Source organism: Polistes dominula, unplaced genomic scaffold (assembly GCF_049000335.1).
Source record: "Polistes dominula isolate Pdom_NZ unplaced genomic scaffold, Pdom_raw_medaka contig_31, whole genome shotgun sequence".
In the NCBI taxonomy this organism is placed as follows: domain Eukaryota; kingdom Metazoa; phylum Arthropoda; class Insecta; order Hymenoptera; family Vespidae; genus Polistes; species Polistes dominula.
In genome coordinates this window covers 6,648,408-6,664,437 of record NW_028300925.1, presented here as the reverse complement: position 1 = coordinate 6,664,437, position 16,030 = coordinate 6,648,408, and the positions used below count along the sequence as shown (strand labels likewise).

The following is a 16,030-nucleotide window of genomic DNA, read 5'->3' as shown; positions in this document are numbered from 1 at the left end:
TACGAGCAAATTATTCCATTTATTTTTTGTGTGTACAATTTTTTTTTTTACAAGATTATATAATTATCATAAGGATATAAAAAAAAAAGAAAAAGAAAAAAAAGAAAAGAATAGAAAAATAATAATAAAAACATTCTTCAAACGTAATTAGCTTTGATCGTAAGTGGAATTAATGAATTTTAATTTAAATACATTAAAAAAAAGACATGATTGCTTTTATATGTAAAATACAACTAACTTTACTAACTAATGAATTGATTTCTCTCTCTCTCTCTCTCTCTCTCTCTCTCTCTCTCTCTCTCTCTCTCTCAAAGAAGAAAAAAAGAATTAAATAAAAAAAAAAAATAATAACGTTCCTCGTAAGAGAGGTTAACTTTGAGAATCACCAGGTGAAATTATTCTACTACTTGTTGTTTCTGAAGAACAAAAAAAAAAAAAATAATATTCTTCGATAAAAATCATAAGTGGTATTAATTTATTTTTATCCAAATAAAAAAAGAAAAATAAGGAGAGGACAAAAAAAAAGGACATTATTTCCAAACGATCATAATAGTTAATCAATTTGTTCTCTTTTTGGAAGGGTGGATGGGGGAGGGTAGTGAGGAATCGTAGAAACAAAAAAAGAAAAAATAAATTAGGAAAAAAAAAGCAAAAGAAATAAAAACATTCTTGGAAAGAAAATAGCTTTGACCGCGTTTATCGAAGACTGTACAAGGAAGTATAATAATCGCTTAGCGTAGCAACGTTAATGTAACGTCTTGGCCGTATGAACGTAGAGAACGAGCCGATCCGATCCGAGGGACAGACACATAATAAACGTGCACGCTTTCTCCCTTTCCCTCTCCCTCTCACCCTATCCTCTCACTCACTCACTTACTCACTCACTCACTCACTCACTCACATTCTCTTTCCATCTTATTCCACCATTATATCTATCTCTCTCTTTCTCACTTGGTCTTTCGCATACATACGTGCACACACACACACACACACACACACACACACACACACACACACACACACACACACACACACACACACACACACACACACACACACACAGACAGATATATATATATATATATATATATATATATATATAAAATTCTTTATGTATATACACACGTATACACATGGATTACACTCTCTCTAACTCGCATACTCACTCAGTTAGTAGTTTGTTATCTCGAAACGGTGTGCGGCACACGGTTAAAAGGCTCACAGAGACGAGAAATCGCATTCGCGACTGGATTTCACGAGCCGAACGAACCGGCAGCAGCACCAGCACCAGCACCAGCAGCAACCAGCAACCAACCCACAAAACTTGGCCGATGCTCAAAAGAATCCTCTCTTCTCTCTCTCTCTCTCTCTTACTCACTCACTTTTCTTATTTCTTCATCTTATTGCAAAGTGTTCTCTTTTCTCTTTATCTCTCTCTTTCTTTCTTTTATTTTGGAACAAGAATTGTATTCTACATCCCCGAATTACGATTTAAAGTAACACTCGCGATTTTTATTATTTTTTCTTTTTTTTTTGGTAAATTATTTATTTACTTGCAATTTTATAGATGCATGGATATTCACTTGGATATTCATTTTATTTATCTCTCTCTTTTTAAAGTAATTATAAACATTCTAAATTACATAAAATAACAATTTTGAAATCATTAATTTAATTTCTTTTTATCTACGTTTTTGTATATTAACGAGTCTTAACAAACCATATTTGAAATTAAATTGAAAATTTAACCAAAAAAATTTTCATACATTTAATCCCACAAGAATTTCTTTAATTCCAATCTCATCTTTTACATTGGCAAATAGATAAATATCATAGAAAAATATTATTCCTATCTTTCTTCTATCCACTTTACAATTATCGCGAAAAAAAAGAGAAAAAGAAAAGTCAAACTCACCTTAATCAAAACCCTTAAAACTTTCTCTCTCTTTCTCTCTCATTCTTTCTTTATCTTATTCACATTCATACCCATAAGATATACATACCTACTTCCAAACATCGTTATTCTCCCTTTCCCCTAATCCCTCCTTCCTTCCCTCTCTCCCTCTCTCTTACTATTTTTCTTTCCTTTACTTTCACGGACTCGACAGTCGGGTTACATCGTTTTCGCGCGCACGTGTACGTTTGTATATACCTATATCTGTCTCTCTGTGTATGTGTATATATGTGTGTGGGTCCGTGGACAAGGCGCTCGATATTCCAGGCCGTCGCGTCGCCCACAAGAAACGCAGTTCCTGGGGGCGTGTTCCTCGCTAGCATGAACGCGACGACGACTACGACTACGAGGACTACGACGACGACCACGACCACGATCACGACCACGATCAAGACCACGATGATCACGAACACGAGCAAAAGGGACCAAGAAGAGGAAGGAACTGAAAGGAGTCCACAAACCGAACTAAGAGAGGAACACGGGCCGGGGAGGGAGGGGGAGGGGTGGCAAACGCACGTCCTCTACAATCAAACGTTGGAGTGCTGGTAAGAAGAGGATAGAGTGAGAGAAGATCGGGTGGGGTACGAGGTTAGGAGGGTACAGGGTGCCAGAGGGAAGAAGACGGACAAAAAGAGTGGAACCTCCAGGGGAATTAAAGGAGAAGGAGGAAGAGGAAAGTAGCCGAGTTGCTTGCCTGCTTGCCTGCCGGCTTTACCTCGCTTCGTTTACACCGAACGTAGAGAAACGGAGGAGCTGGCATAATTTCCGGCGGAGACTACGGCGTCAGCGATGCTATGCTATGCTATGCTATGGCTATGGCTATGGCTATATGGTGGTGACCATAGCCAGCCAGCGCCCGGCATCTCTTTCTCTTTCTATTATTTATTTTTTTATTGGTTCCTTTAGTTTCCTTTCTTAGTCTCTCTTAGTATCCTTTTTTACTTTCTTTTTTATTTTTGTCCTTTTTTTTTTTTAATAAGATACTTATTCTTATTATCCCTTTCTTACATACTTAACTCTTTGTAATAGGATTGGTTTTTTTTTTTTTTACTTTTTTGGGGAATTTTTGTTGTTTCTGTTTTTTTTTTTTTTTGTTTCTGTGCCAAGAGATGGACAAATATTTTTCATCATGGTTGTAACCTCATTCGCTTATTCTTTTCATTTCATTTTTTTTTATAAAGAATCCTGTTATAGTTGTAATAAGTTTGATTGGTTTTGTTATTAGAAAAAAAGAATGGTGATCGATGGTGTGTATGACTCGGAAATTTTGTAGTAAACGAGTAAAGAAATTGTGGTCAGATTTTTGTATATTTTTTTGGGGGAGAATTAATTTATAAATACTGTGTACTTTTGAGATATGAATTTGTTACGTTTGTATTTGTCTAAGCAGATATATAAAATTATTATTATAAATTTATAAGTTAAACCTTGATTGAAAGTATATATGTATATAAAATAAAAATATTCAAAAGTATTATAAACATTCTCAAATAACAATACGGATTTTAAACTAACATGGCAAAGTTAATAAAAAGTTAACCAAATGATAAATTTTCATTTTGAAAAAGGGAAGAAAAAAACAGAGACAAGGAAATCTTTCATTTCTTTTTTTTTTCATGCTTCCGATTTTACTCTCCCAGAGTTTCTTTCAAAGTAAAAAAAAAAGTATTAAATTCCAAACTTTACTTTCGTATTACAATTTTTTTTCTTTTTTTTTCCCCATTTTCTTTTTTCTTTTTATTTTTTTTACACAAATATAAATCACCTTTACCTTTATTTTCTCATGTTTCGAGTTAAGGAGTTAAGTGGTAAGCGATTTAAATAGATCACTTAATTATTCCATATACGAGAGAAAAAGAGAGAGAAAGAGAGAGAAAGAGAGAGAAAGAGAGATGATTTTAATTGCGGTAGTTTAGATTTAATAACAAGGAAGGATCGTTTAATGGTTATATTCGCGCGGAGAAAAAGTTTAACGATTAAATTAGTGAAGGGGAATTTCAATGCCACGAATTTAAAAATGAAACAAAAAAAAAGCTCAACATTATTATAATACCGTTTATTTCAATTTGTAATTTATTGTATATATCTATTTCATATAAATCATTGGAAAATTTTTATCACTTTTCCATATTACAGGAATGTCTCGGTAACTTATGATACTAACGAGCGGTGATTAATTTTATATGAACAAAAAATAACATTAGATCGAAAATGTGGATTAAAAATTGTGCAAATGTAAAATACATTTGTTGAAGAATCAAAAATATATCCACGTTCAAGCATATTGTTTCAAAGAAAAATAATTCGAGTACTTGTACACATGATTTTACAGTTACAGTTAGACGAATTTCATTATCATACTAAAAGATACATCAATGAGTATTTTTGTACTTTTTAATAAGTTTAAAAACATTGTTAAAGTATGATGAAACTTCTTGTATAGGTTTTATATTTATTTAACAGATTGCAGTCAGATTGCAGGTTCGATCATATGCAACAAATATTCGAAGTATGTTTAAACATTTATTTTTCTCTCTCAAAAAAAAAAAAAAAACTAAACTTTTTTTATGAACAAATTACAATTCTACACTTTCGATTTTAATTTTTCACTCCTTGCTCGTTTATACCATCAATTGTAGAAAACCTTCTTCTATTCTGTTGAGTTCAAACCTCCTGTCATTTGATAGAAAGAAAAAAACAAATTCAAGAATACGGAAATAAAAAAGCGTACAGTTAAATGTACCACCAATTACAGGACACCCAGTATATAAATATAAATATATAAATATATATTTTCTGTATTGTTGAGTTCAACCCTCCTGCAATTTGATAAATAAAAAAAAAGACACGAAGAATACGAAAATGAAGGAAGCGTACAGTTAAATGGTCGTTACGTTCTCGTTACGGAGTTATGATCCTTCGTAAAGTTTGCGTTTAAACGTCCCTGAATATCTTTAGTGAGATTTCGTGAGAACGAAGAAACCTAATTTACCTGGACTCTCTCAGCGATCTTCAGCGTTCCAGGTCGCATGCCTCACATCGATGAAAAATCGATAAGGGAACAAGGGTTGTTGTTGTTGGTGATGGTTCTTTCCTCGACCCTAACTCTGGCACAATCCTGTAAAGACAAAAGATTGAAATTAGATAAAATCGTGTGCTTGTTAGTTCTTTCTTACAAAAATATCTTATAAAAGAGAAATCGTGTTTCTAATATTTTATTTTTTATTTCTTTTTATCATAATACCATAATTTAAATCGTTTAAAAATACATCGATTCACATTGAACTAAGAAACATAATTAATTTAGGATTGTTAATAAATTTGTTAATTACAGTTATGAGCACTGTAAATTGTTCGACCTAATATGTAATTGAATTTATGGTGAAAAATATACAATTCTGATAAGATAATAAATAACTTGGGAAAAAGAACGTGAGATGTTATTTTTCTTTTTTTTTTTACATCGTTATCGATTGTCTATGAAAAATGAGGAATTAAGTAGCATGTAAAAAAAAATTAAAAAAAAAAAGAACAAAGATTATATCGTCGTAATTAATTATTTGATTTTATATTACATTATATACTATAGATAAAGTGGAATATATATTTTTTAATTTTTTATTTTCTATCGTGCATCAGTTAAAGGATATGCATGCGAAATTCGATTAAAATTTGTCGAAACGATCGATGATAGTATTTAGAAATCGTATAAACCATTCTTCGGTCGCGTCGTTCTCGATCTTAGAGGGTTCCTTACCAGAATGCGCAGACTATCCGTTTATTTATAGATTTAACGAGAACGTTGGGTGTTTCTCTCTTTCTCTTTCTATCCTTCTCTTTCTATCTTTCTATCTTTCTATCTTCTCGTTGCGACTTTAAGCGTTTCTTTTACGTTATGTTTAAAGACAACGAGGCAAGATTCTAGCTACTACCAATTTAAATTTATCACAAGCAATGTAACTTCTTGTTCATTTTTTTTTAATTATTCTTCTTAAAAAAAAAAAAAAGAATTAAAAAAAATAATTATTCACGGTAAAGATAATTTCAAATCGGTTTTATTGAATTTGGCTAAATATATTTGAAAAAAAAAAAATATTTAATGTGTGTTTATTCGATACGATATTATAATAATTGATTGAAAATGATTTTTAAACTAACAAACAAATTTATTTCGCTTAATGTAAGATATATTGTATTATGTTCTTTATATTTAATGAAAATAATAATTTTCTAATGTAGTGAATACGAAGAGACAATTTTATTAAGATCAAAATAAGTTAAATAATTTAAGTTGTAATGGTTTGTTAAATAAAAAAAGAAGGGTAAATTAAATATAATTAAAGCAAACTACAATTGAATATTATTATTATTATTATTTTTCTGTTTTGCTTAAAAATATCTCGTTAATTCGTGCTAGCAATGAAATACACACTTATATCAAGAAAATGAGAAGAAAAAGATCCCATGTTCTTGCTCCTTAACGTTGAATCGAAATAAAGAAAGAAGAAAGGAAAAAAAAGAGGAAAAAGTATAAGGAAGCAACATAAATATGAAAAAAAAAATATATATATATATATACGTGGTTGAAGGGGGAAAAAAAACTGTCGGCCATGCGGTTATCTCTCGAGCAGAGATAATGGAGCGGGCGTTTTAACGACCATCGGTGAAACGGTCGAAAATTTGGGTCAGTGGATACGCCGTGCATAATATAAGGGATCGTGTTCGTTTTTAACCAACCAACGAACGAATAAACGAACTAAAGGTGGAACGAAGATACGGGGGTAAACGTAGGAAACGTTTTCGGAATGTATTCAAGAAAAAATTTTTTTCATAGTTTGTCTACACTTCTTCATAATTTTGCAGAAAAAATACACCCAACTGTAATCCCACTCTTCTTATTACGATTACTATCACTATTACTAGGTACAATGACAATTGTAATTATTACTACTATTAAATGTTATTACAACAATTATTATTAATGTTAGAATATTTAAATATTTGAATAATAATTAAATAATTAATTATTATTGGTATTACAATTTTATTATTGATATTACTACTTGAATTATTATTTCTACTATTATACTGCTATTACTATCTAGTAATATTAAAATTATTATTATTATAACGATTGTTATCCCTATTATTAATATTTGTTATTTGTAGAGTTACTATTAGTACTATTATTACTATTACTACTATTACTGGAGTTGCCGTCATTGTCGTTGTTGGTAGAATTCGACTCGCGTAGTTTCTCCGGGACTGTGACGCGCGTACGAGGCGCGAATTTTAAAATCTATACACCCCATACGGTAGCAAGAGAAGGTAAAAAGAATTTCTGGAAACGAATTGTAAAGTGCGACACGAAGTGCATATTTGGACGTTTTCGTTCGATATATTCCCTCTGATATCCCTACTGTGTTATAAATATTTCCCAGGATATCCAAGCTTATTGATATTGCTGCTATCATCTATTTAAACACATTCACATACACACATAACCAACACGCGCATTTAATGTATATTGTACAAATATAACTGGAATAATATTTAAACCGTAATGGAAAAAAAGAATGGAATAACAAAAGAAATACTATAAAATGAAAATAAATGTGATAAGAATAGAAAAAAGGACAAAAAAAATTAAGAAGAAAAATATAACCATCTTGAAAAAGTTAATAAAGTAGTCGCCATTATGGTGTCGCGAGGTGCTATTTTTTTTAACGAGCCTCGATTAATCCTTTAAGAAACAGGACGATCTCAAATAAAAAAAAAGGGGGATATACATTTATCATTATTAAAAATATATATCTTCTTGGGCGTATCGCTTTATCTATAAATTTTAATATTATAGTAATTAATTAAATATCACGACGGTTTATAAATATATATATATATTATATATTTATTATATTATTTATTATTTTTATTATAATATTGTATTATATAATATATTATTATTATATATTAGAAAAATTATAATTATTAATATATTAGAAGGGGGTTTGTCAAGATTTGACACCATTATATAATATTAATTATAACATTAATTATACTATATAATATATAATATATAAATTATAATATTAATATTATATATATATATATATTATAATTAATGTTATAATTAATATTATATAATGGTGTCAAATCTTGACAAACCCCTTCTAATTTTATAATATAAATCATCCATATACTACATTTCCTATCTTATTCTATTCTTACTTTTTATTCAAATAATTAGCAATGAGGGGGTGTTACAAAAAAAAAAGAATAAAAGGTAAATAGGAAATATAAGAAGAAAGTATTGAATTGAATTATTGCAATGGACTTTTCCTCTCTTTCTTTCTCTCTCGCTCTCTTTTTCGTATGTACTTTCGTATGGCCGACGTGCAATCTGTTGTCTGTGAGTTGTGTACGATCTAGGTGGCACTTTGTAAGTGCGCACACGTTAAGACTCGGAATCGTGCGTTGACGTCATCCTGATGATTTACTCTCCTCTTCGTACATATATATATATATATATATATATATATATATATATGGTATATATGTGGTATATACCTCTAGATATCTAGAAGAGAAGCTTGGACGTGTGCTCATGGAGTGTAACGCCCACGTAAAGTCTACGTAAACCTTTCGCGAAATCCGTCCATCGCGATCGCGTTTCACGCGTCCTCGGTTTCGTACGAAGTCAAAAGCGTGCAGCACCAGACTAGGTATATTTTAACTACATATGTATTTGAGGTGGGGGGGGGGGAATACACGTGTATATATATAGAGTACTTATACTCGCACAAATATGCATGTATATATGCGTTCTCACGTATTTACGACGTAATCGTATATATTCGTCGTAATACGCATGTAGAGGTGTAAAATACCTATTCTCTCTTCTGTTGTTCGACATATGACGAAGCTTCGTGAAACGTCAAGAGAGAGAGAGAGAGAGAGAGAGGGAGAGAAAAACAATTAAAACGAAAAAAAATGTAAAAGAAAAGTGAACGTACACTGAAAAAAAAATACCAACGACGACAACAACACAACAACAACAACAACAACAACAACAACAACAACAACAACAACAACAACAACAACAACAACAACAACAACAGAACAGCAACCTAACAAACTTTATAAAAGCACAATTTCGTATGCGCGCGTAGGTGCGAAAAGCGTTGTCAGTAACAACAGGACAAGTCCTCTCCCCCTATTCAAATAAAAGTGCTATGAAATCGATTCGGAAACCGTAAAATTTTATGGCGTACATTTAAAAAGAAAAAAAAGGAATAGAAATAAAAAGAAATAAAATAAATGAATGCTTATTATAATTCATATTTCTTTTCTTTTTCTTCTTTTTAAATAAAATTTGTCTAGATCGGACATTTGTAACGATAAATATCAAATATAAATATTCAGAAGGTTAGAGTTGAAAGATGAAAGTATCCACGGTTTTATAATTATCTTTATTTCTCTTTCTGCCTGCTTTTTCTTTGTCTCTTAGCACGCGCACGCGAAGAAGGTGAAAATAAAAAAGAATAAAAATATATAAAAAAGAAAGAAAGTAAACGAATCTTTGAAAAATCATTGACACGAAAAGAAAAAAAGGAAGGGAAGAATGAAAGAAGGAAGGAAGGAAGGAAGAAAAAAAGGATGGAATATAAATTGCGTCAGGTTGGTCCGCGAGAACCCGTAGTGGCGCGTGGGGCTAAAACTACCCTCGGCATACGCCCTTTTGTTCTCCGATCCGAGAAAAGCGAAGAGATCGTGACGTCAGGCGCCACTTTCCTCCTCCTCCTCTTTCTCTCTCTCTCTTTCTCTTTTTCTCTTGATGGTGGCCGCCATATCACATTCTTTCTTCCTTTCTTTCTTTCTTTTTTTCTTACTCATTCACTCACTCATTCTAGGATCGATCAGCCGATCCGTAAAGGATCTGCAGGTGCGCGAAATGAGGACGAATGTTGGGGGGTTGTTTGTTGGTTTACCCTCGAAGTTAGCAACCCTTAGAAATGATCAGCAACGTGTCGACGTTTAACATGAAAAATGTATGATGTAAATATATTGATAACCTTTCTTCTCTTCAAGTATTCATAATAAACGTTTACGTATAACGCGTCAACCATATTCACGTATGCGTATACGTATACGTATAAGTAATGCGTGTGTTCAAAAATGTGAAAAAAAATATTCGCAAAATGAATTATAAAAAAAAAATAATAATTAAAAAACCAAATTTTGTGTACCGTTATGTTACGTCAAACCTTAGCCCAATGATCAGAAAGAAAAAAGAAAGTTAATTAACATTGGTAATAATGTTAAATGAGAAAGTTAAATGAAACGTCATGATATAAATCTTCCTAATATACTTATCAAATATAATTAATTATATAATAAAAAAAAGAATATCACGAGAATTAGCAAATATCGAACAAAAAATTTAATGAAACATCGTAAGATAAATTCTTCGTGTCATATTTATCGAACGTTACTTTTAATGATTTCAAATACCAGAAAAAAAATAAATAAATAATGTAATTAAAAATGGCATGATTGAGTGTCCTTTAACGAGATTAAACGAGGAAGTAAATGAAAGATCAGTGGAGAAAAAAAAGGCTAATAGATAATAAGGAAATGATATTCATATAAAATTTATCCTTATATATATGCTTATCTCGTAATTGAAGCTACGAATCTGAAAATAAAGATAAGAATGAGAGAGAAAGAAAAAGAGTGAGAAAAAAAGAGATGAAGCGAGTTTCTAAACATTAAACGCGTGTTCGTTTACTATACCTAAGCGCATGTGATCAGACTAAAGATTATCCTGATAGTAAAAGAAATATAAAAATAGATCAAGAAAACGAAAAAGAGGATAAGAAGTATGAAGAAAGGTTAGGTTCATTTTCGTGTCGCAGAGGCACAGTACGAGTTGTGCTCAGGTTTGTCTAAAAAAAGGGGGATGACGATGTCGAGAATGAGAATGAGGATGAGGACGAGAACGAGGAGGAGAAGGGGATGAGAAAAGGGCCGACCGTACAAACGAACGAACGAACGTACGAAGAGAACGGGAATGGGAACGTAAACGGGACCGGGAAGTAGAGAAACGGCAATGGGAATGGAAATAGGAATTGGAAGGGTAGGAAAGAGGTGAAGGGTGGTAATGGAGGGTGGCGTGGATCGGTGCAGGAACGAGAGTCGCTTTCGTGGGCTCGGTGGGTGGACCGACCTACCAGAGAAGGGAAGAGAAGAAGAGAAGAAGAGAAGAAGAGAAGAGAAGAGAAGAGGGTTTTTGGGGTGGGGTTGGTTAAGCGGACGACTCGATGCCGAAGGGTGAAGGGAATGAGAGGGTGTATATGTACTTCTATATACGTGTGAACGTAAACGCGTGGGTGTGTGTATATGTGGGTACGTGTTTGTATGTGTCAGAACGAAAGAGAGAGAGATGAGAAAACTGGGGGGGGGGCACGGTTCGAGTTTGTGAGCACGCGCTACCACTCTTCGAGGCTAGAGAGTTCCTATCTTCCTTCGTCTCTGCCCTCGAACTAACCCCTCTTACCTCACCAACTCAGGCTCTATATCTTCTATCTTTCTCTTTCTCTCAAACGAACGATTCGCCTCGTTGCTTCCTTCTCTCTCACTAGCACGCTTCGTTCCTGACACTCTTTCTCTCTCTTACGAGAGCCGCATCAGTTTCGTTCCATCTCTCTCACTCTCACTCTATCTCTTTCTATCTCATTCTCTTTCTCTTTGGTTATCTTTGTCGTACTCGTGGCCCTAGCACCGCTGTCTTTCTTCTCTCGGTTCGGTGTGTATGAGAGACACGGAGGATGCCGCGCTGCCGCTGTGCTGTGCTGTGCTGTGCTGTGCTGCTGAGTTCACGTTCCATCGCAAAGCACCGGGTGGAATTGGTATATCGAGGGATACGAGAGAGAGAAAGAGAGAGAGAAGGATGAGGGAAGAGAGAGACGGGACGAAGCCGCGCAGCGTAGCGACACGCTCGAGACGGCGAGTTCGTAGATAGGAGCCAGAAGGTATCCCAGGGTTGTTGCACCGGAAGAACGAGGATGAGAAGAACGACGAGAGATCCAACGGAAAGAGAAAGAGAGAGAGAGAGAGAGAGAGAGAGAGAGAGAGACGAATGGACGAAAAGCACGGAACGTTTAACGAGAGGAAGGAACCTTCGAGTTGCTGTTGCTGTTGCTGGTGCTGCTGCTGTTCGAGCTCAAATATTCGCCTGGGCCAAACGAAAATCCTATCTTCGTTCGTTTTCCATGGATATTTTTTTGTTTTTATCTATTCGCACACGAATTCTATGCTATTAGATTCTTTTCTTCCTTATTTATCTATTTTTGTTCATCTTCCGATATCTTTTTCCTTTTCTTTTCTTTAGATGATTCTCTATTATATTATGGCGTTTTATTATCGATTAAATCATTATATTTAAATATGATAGAATACTTGGATCAATCAAATTTTATTTGACAATTTTTCTTTGTTTGTTTGTTTGAAATATCGTTGTATCAGTAATTATGATCGGTGGTGTATGTTCAACAAATTAATAAATATTTATTTTACGACTTCATTTTTATAATTATATCATATACATTAAGTCGTGAAATTGATTTTTCCAATGTGTGGATATATGGTCTTTTTTTTATAATTTTATCCATTGGTCATAATTATCGATATCTATTATGGTCAAAGATTTATCGAATAGTTTTTTAATAGAATTAGAATATTTGTAAAATAATCGTCGAATAAGTTAGAAACTGTCAATCGTGTGAACATGTGATAGACGATCTGTCAATTTTTTGAATATCAAGAAAATGACATACCTGTCTGTAATTCGATACCATACTACCAATATCCTAAATTATCTTTTCTTGTAATAAAATATTCGAATAAAAAAAAGAAAAAAAGGAAAGAAATTTTTATACTAAGATAAACGCGATTATTCGAAATAATTCGTTTACCTTAAAGCAGATTTTTATCGTTTTCATTATAGAGGTGTATGAGAAAGGAAAGTCGTAAAATTGATAAAACGATTACATTATCAAAGATTCGAGGTATGTACAACAACGTCGTAGTACACGAAATGGAACGTGCGCGCTTTAGACTATACTGAAGTAGAAGTACCGTTAGGTTACGCGTATTTTCGATCTATGCGAACAACGTAGTAAGTATTTTACATATATACCAAATTCAACGAATCGTACATCACTATCTCTCGTTAATATCGAACAATACGTTTAGAAATAAGAATGCAAATAGATCCATTACTGATCTTTGTAAAAAGAACAAAATTTATTCCAAATTTACTATCCCCACTTCAATGTTATTCCAATTTTTTCTGTCAAACGTATATCAAAAAAACAACAACATTTTCATATTTTATAAAATACAACTATTATGTCCATTAAATAAATATAGACGAATCGTAACATTTGGATATAAATGACAAAAAAAGAAAAAGAATGTAACTATAAATGTGGTTCATGCGTGTGCACTTCGTGTGTATTTGGAGGGAAAATATATATAAAAGTGGGTTATTAGAAGAATATTTGTACGAAGGTAAATAAAAAATAAAAAAAAATGTTTAAATGTAAACAACAAATATATATATATATACATATGAGTGTATATATTATATTTTTATGTATGCAATGGTGGGGTGGATAAATGCCAGTGGTTATAAAAATGTTTGATCAAATGTAAACGATAACATATTTCAATTTAAAAAGTTTGTTACAACTATATATATATATATATGTATGTGTTGGGTTTTATTTTTTTTTCTATGTACGTGACGATGATCGTGGCGGAGGGGAAAAATACGAGAGTAAAGTATAAAATCTAACGAAGTGCTCGATGATAGTAACACCGGTAGGGTCTATCGAAAATTAGGTTAATCGGTGTTCAGATGATCGAACCTTCACCGTAAGCGCCACGAAGCGAAAATACAGCGGCTGTTAGGGTGGTTCAAGCGTTTATATTCCCTCGCTTTTGCTCGTTCTTATGAAGGGAGAACGAGGGAAAGAAAAAGAGAAAGAGAAAGAGAAAGAGAAAGAGAAAGAAAGAGGAACGTTTTATCTGCAACGTTGAAACGCACGCGGTACGCGTATTACGCGATTTGCTTCGCTAACTGTAAAACACGTGAGTATGGTGCGAATAATAATAAAGATACCGTAAACTAAAGAAAACAAGAAAATAAAAAAATAAAAAAAAAAGAGAGAAAGAGAAGAAAAAAGATAGCTCGATTACATCTTTTATTTTTGCATTTAACATTTTGATGATATCAATATTCCAAGTAAACAAATTCACTTGATTGTATTGAAACATATGTGTGTATGTGTATGTATTTGTTTGTTTGTGTTTACACGAAATCGTGAAAGAATGTGATCTCTCGTACAATTTCGGATTTACATCGATATATTTCACGAAAAGTTTACCTAACTTGATGTCTTTGACCTTTTCAAGGCTTCGACCATGACACTATACACGATCCTCATCGTTTATCGGTGTTCTTCATCGAGATACAAGCTTTCTATCGATCGTAATTTATCAGAGGATGTATTTTTATTTATTTACGTTTTATCGATTTCATAATCAAATCTATTATGTTATTATTTCATTTATTTATCATCGATGATTAATCAAAAGTATCCACAAAATAATTTCATATCTCAATCTAATAATAAAAAAAATCTAACCTACTGTAGCAATTCAAAATAATACATTAAAATATCAAAACGATTATGGTAAATAAATTAAAAATAATATTACGAATAATAAACGTACATCGCATTTAAAACTTATATCAATTAACGATGTAATTATGTATTTACCCAATTCGTTGATCCAAAAAGAAAAAAAATTAAGTAAAAAATTAGATCAGGACAGTTTAATAAAAAAAAAAACGAAAATAAAAATAAAACTAAATATTGACGTACGAAAACAAAAAGTTGTCTCAAACGACAAATCCCATAAGAAATAGATGAACGTCTCATTTAAGATGAGATAAAGAAGAAAAAATATTTAATGATAAGTCACAAGAAGAAGAAGAAGCAGCAGAAGTAGTAGAAGAAGAAATAAAAATAAGAATAAGAAGAATAGTGTCTCATGTAACTCTCAGTCTCATCTTCTTTCGACTCCAGCAGCAACGTGACTCAGACTTTTTATTCTAGCACCCCACGTGTCCGTTCCATCGAGGTTAATCACACTATTCATCGATCGACCTGCTGACCCAGACCATGGTGTTAACGCCTATAATTTTATGCAAGCGACTAAAGCTAACATAGATGTTGTTCTTCGATTTTTTTCTTTTCCTCATCCATGGTAATATAATCTAACGTAATCAATTTTATTTTATTTTTTTTTCTAATTCTCTTGTCCTTTTCTTTTTGATTCTTCGAGAAAAACGCATAAATCATTACTTTTTATTTTTTTTTGCTCGTAGTTTCTTTACGTCATTAGAATCGAGTATGATGTGAGAAGAGAGAAAAAAAATAAAAAAGTCGGAAATCGGTGTGTTCAGTTTGTTGACAAATCTTTTCTACGAAGATTCAAAGTCGACCTTTACAAGAAGATCTTTGCTTCTCGTTGCATCGTCGTGCGTTTCTGCGTAATGATGGATGTCGAGTAATCAAGGAAAAATTACTACAATTCAGCTCGGCTCTGGTACGTCTTGAAGATCGGTGTCTTCTTATTTTTATTCTTATTCTTCTTTCACGACAAGTACTCGCATTTCGAATCTTCCCTGTCTATCAAGTAATTGCAAACAGTGTCGAACGAACGAAACAATTCTTCCATGTCTACCGTATATATATTACTACTATAAGATTACAACATAAAGCACAAAATATCTTACATTATTCATCTATTTATTATATTATTTATTTATTTATTTTTCTATATAGTACACACGATCACAAATAATTTATTTTCTATACGATCAAATCAATTAATATAACAACATAGTAGTGTAGTTAAAGTATTAACCCTTGTGTATCATTGTTTGTAATTAATTATAACAAATATTATTTTTAAATATTTACTTATCGAATTTTTTAAATATTG

General features: G+C 32.3%; 1 protein-coding gene across 16 annotated transcripts in view; it reads right to left on the bottom strand.

Moving 5' to 3' along the window:
* LOC107073888 (bromodomain adjacent to zinc finger domain protein 2B) overlaps positions 1–16,030 on the bottom strand; it is a 154,112-nt gene that overhangs the window by 92,261 nt on the left and 45,821 nt on the right. For all 16 annotated transcript variants that reach the window (XM_015334733.2, XM_015334739.2, XM_015334741.2 and 13 more), the window contains one exon: positions 4,947–5,072. The gene's annotated coding sequence lies outside the window, so the exon portion shown is untranslated. The remainder of the gene's footprint in view (positions 1–4,946; positions 5,073–16,030) is intronic.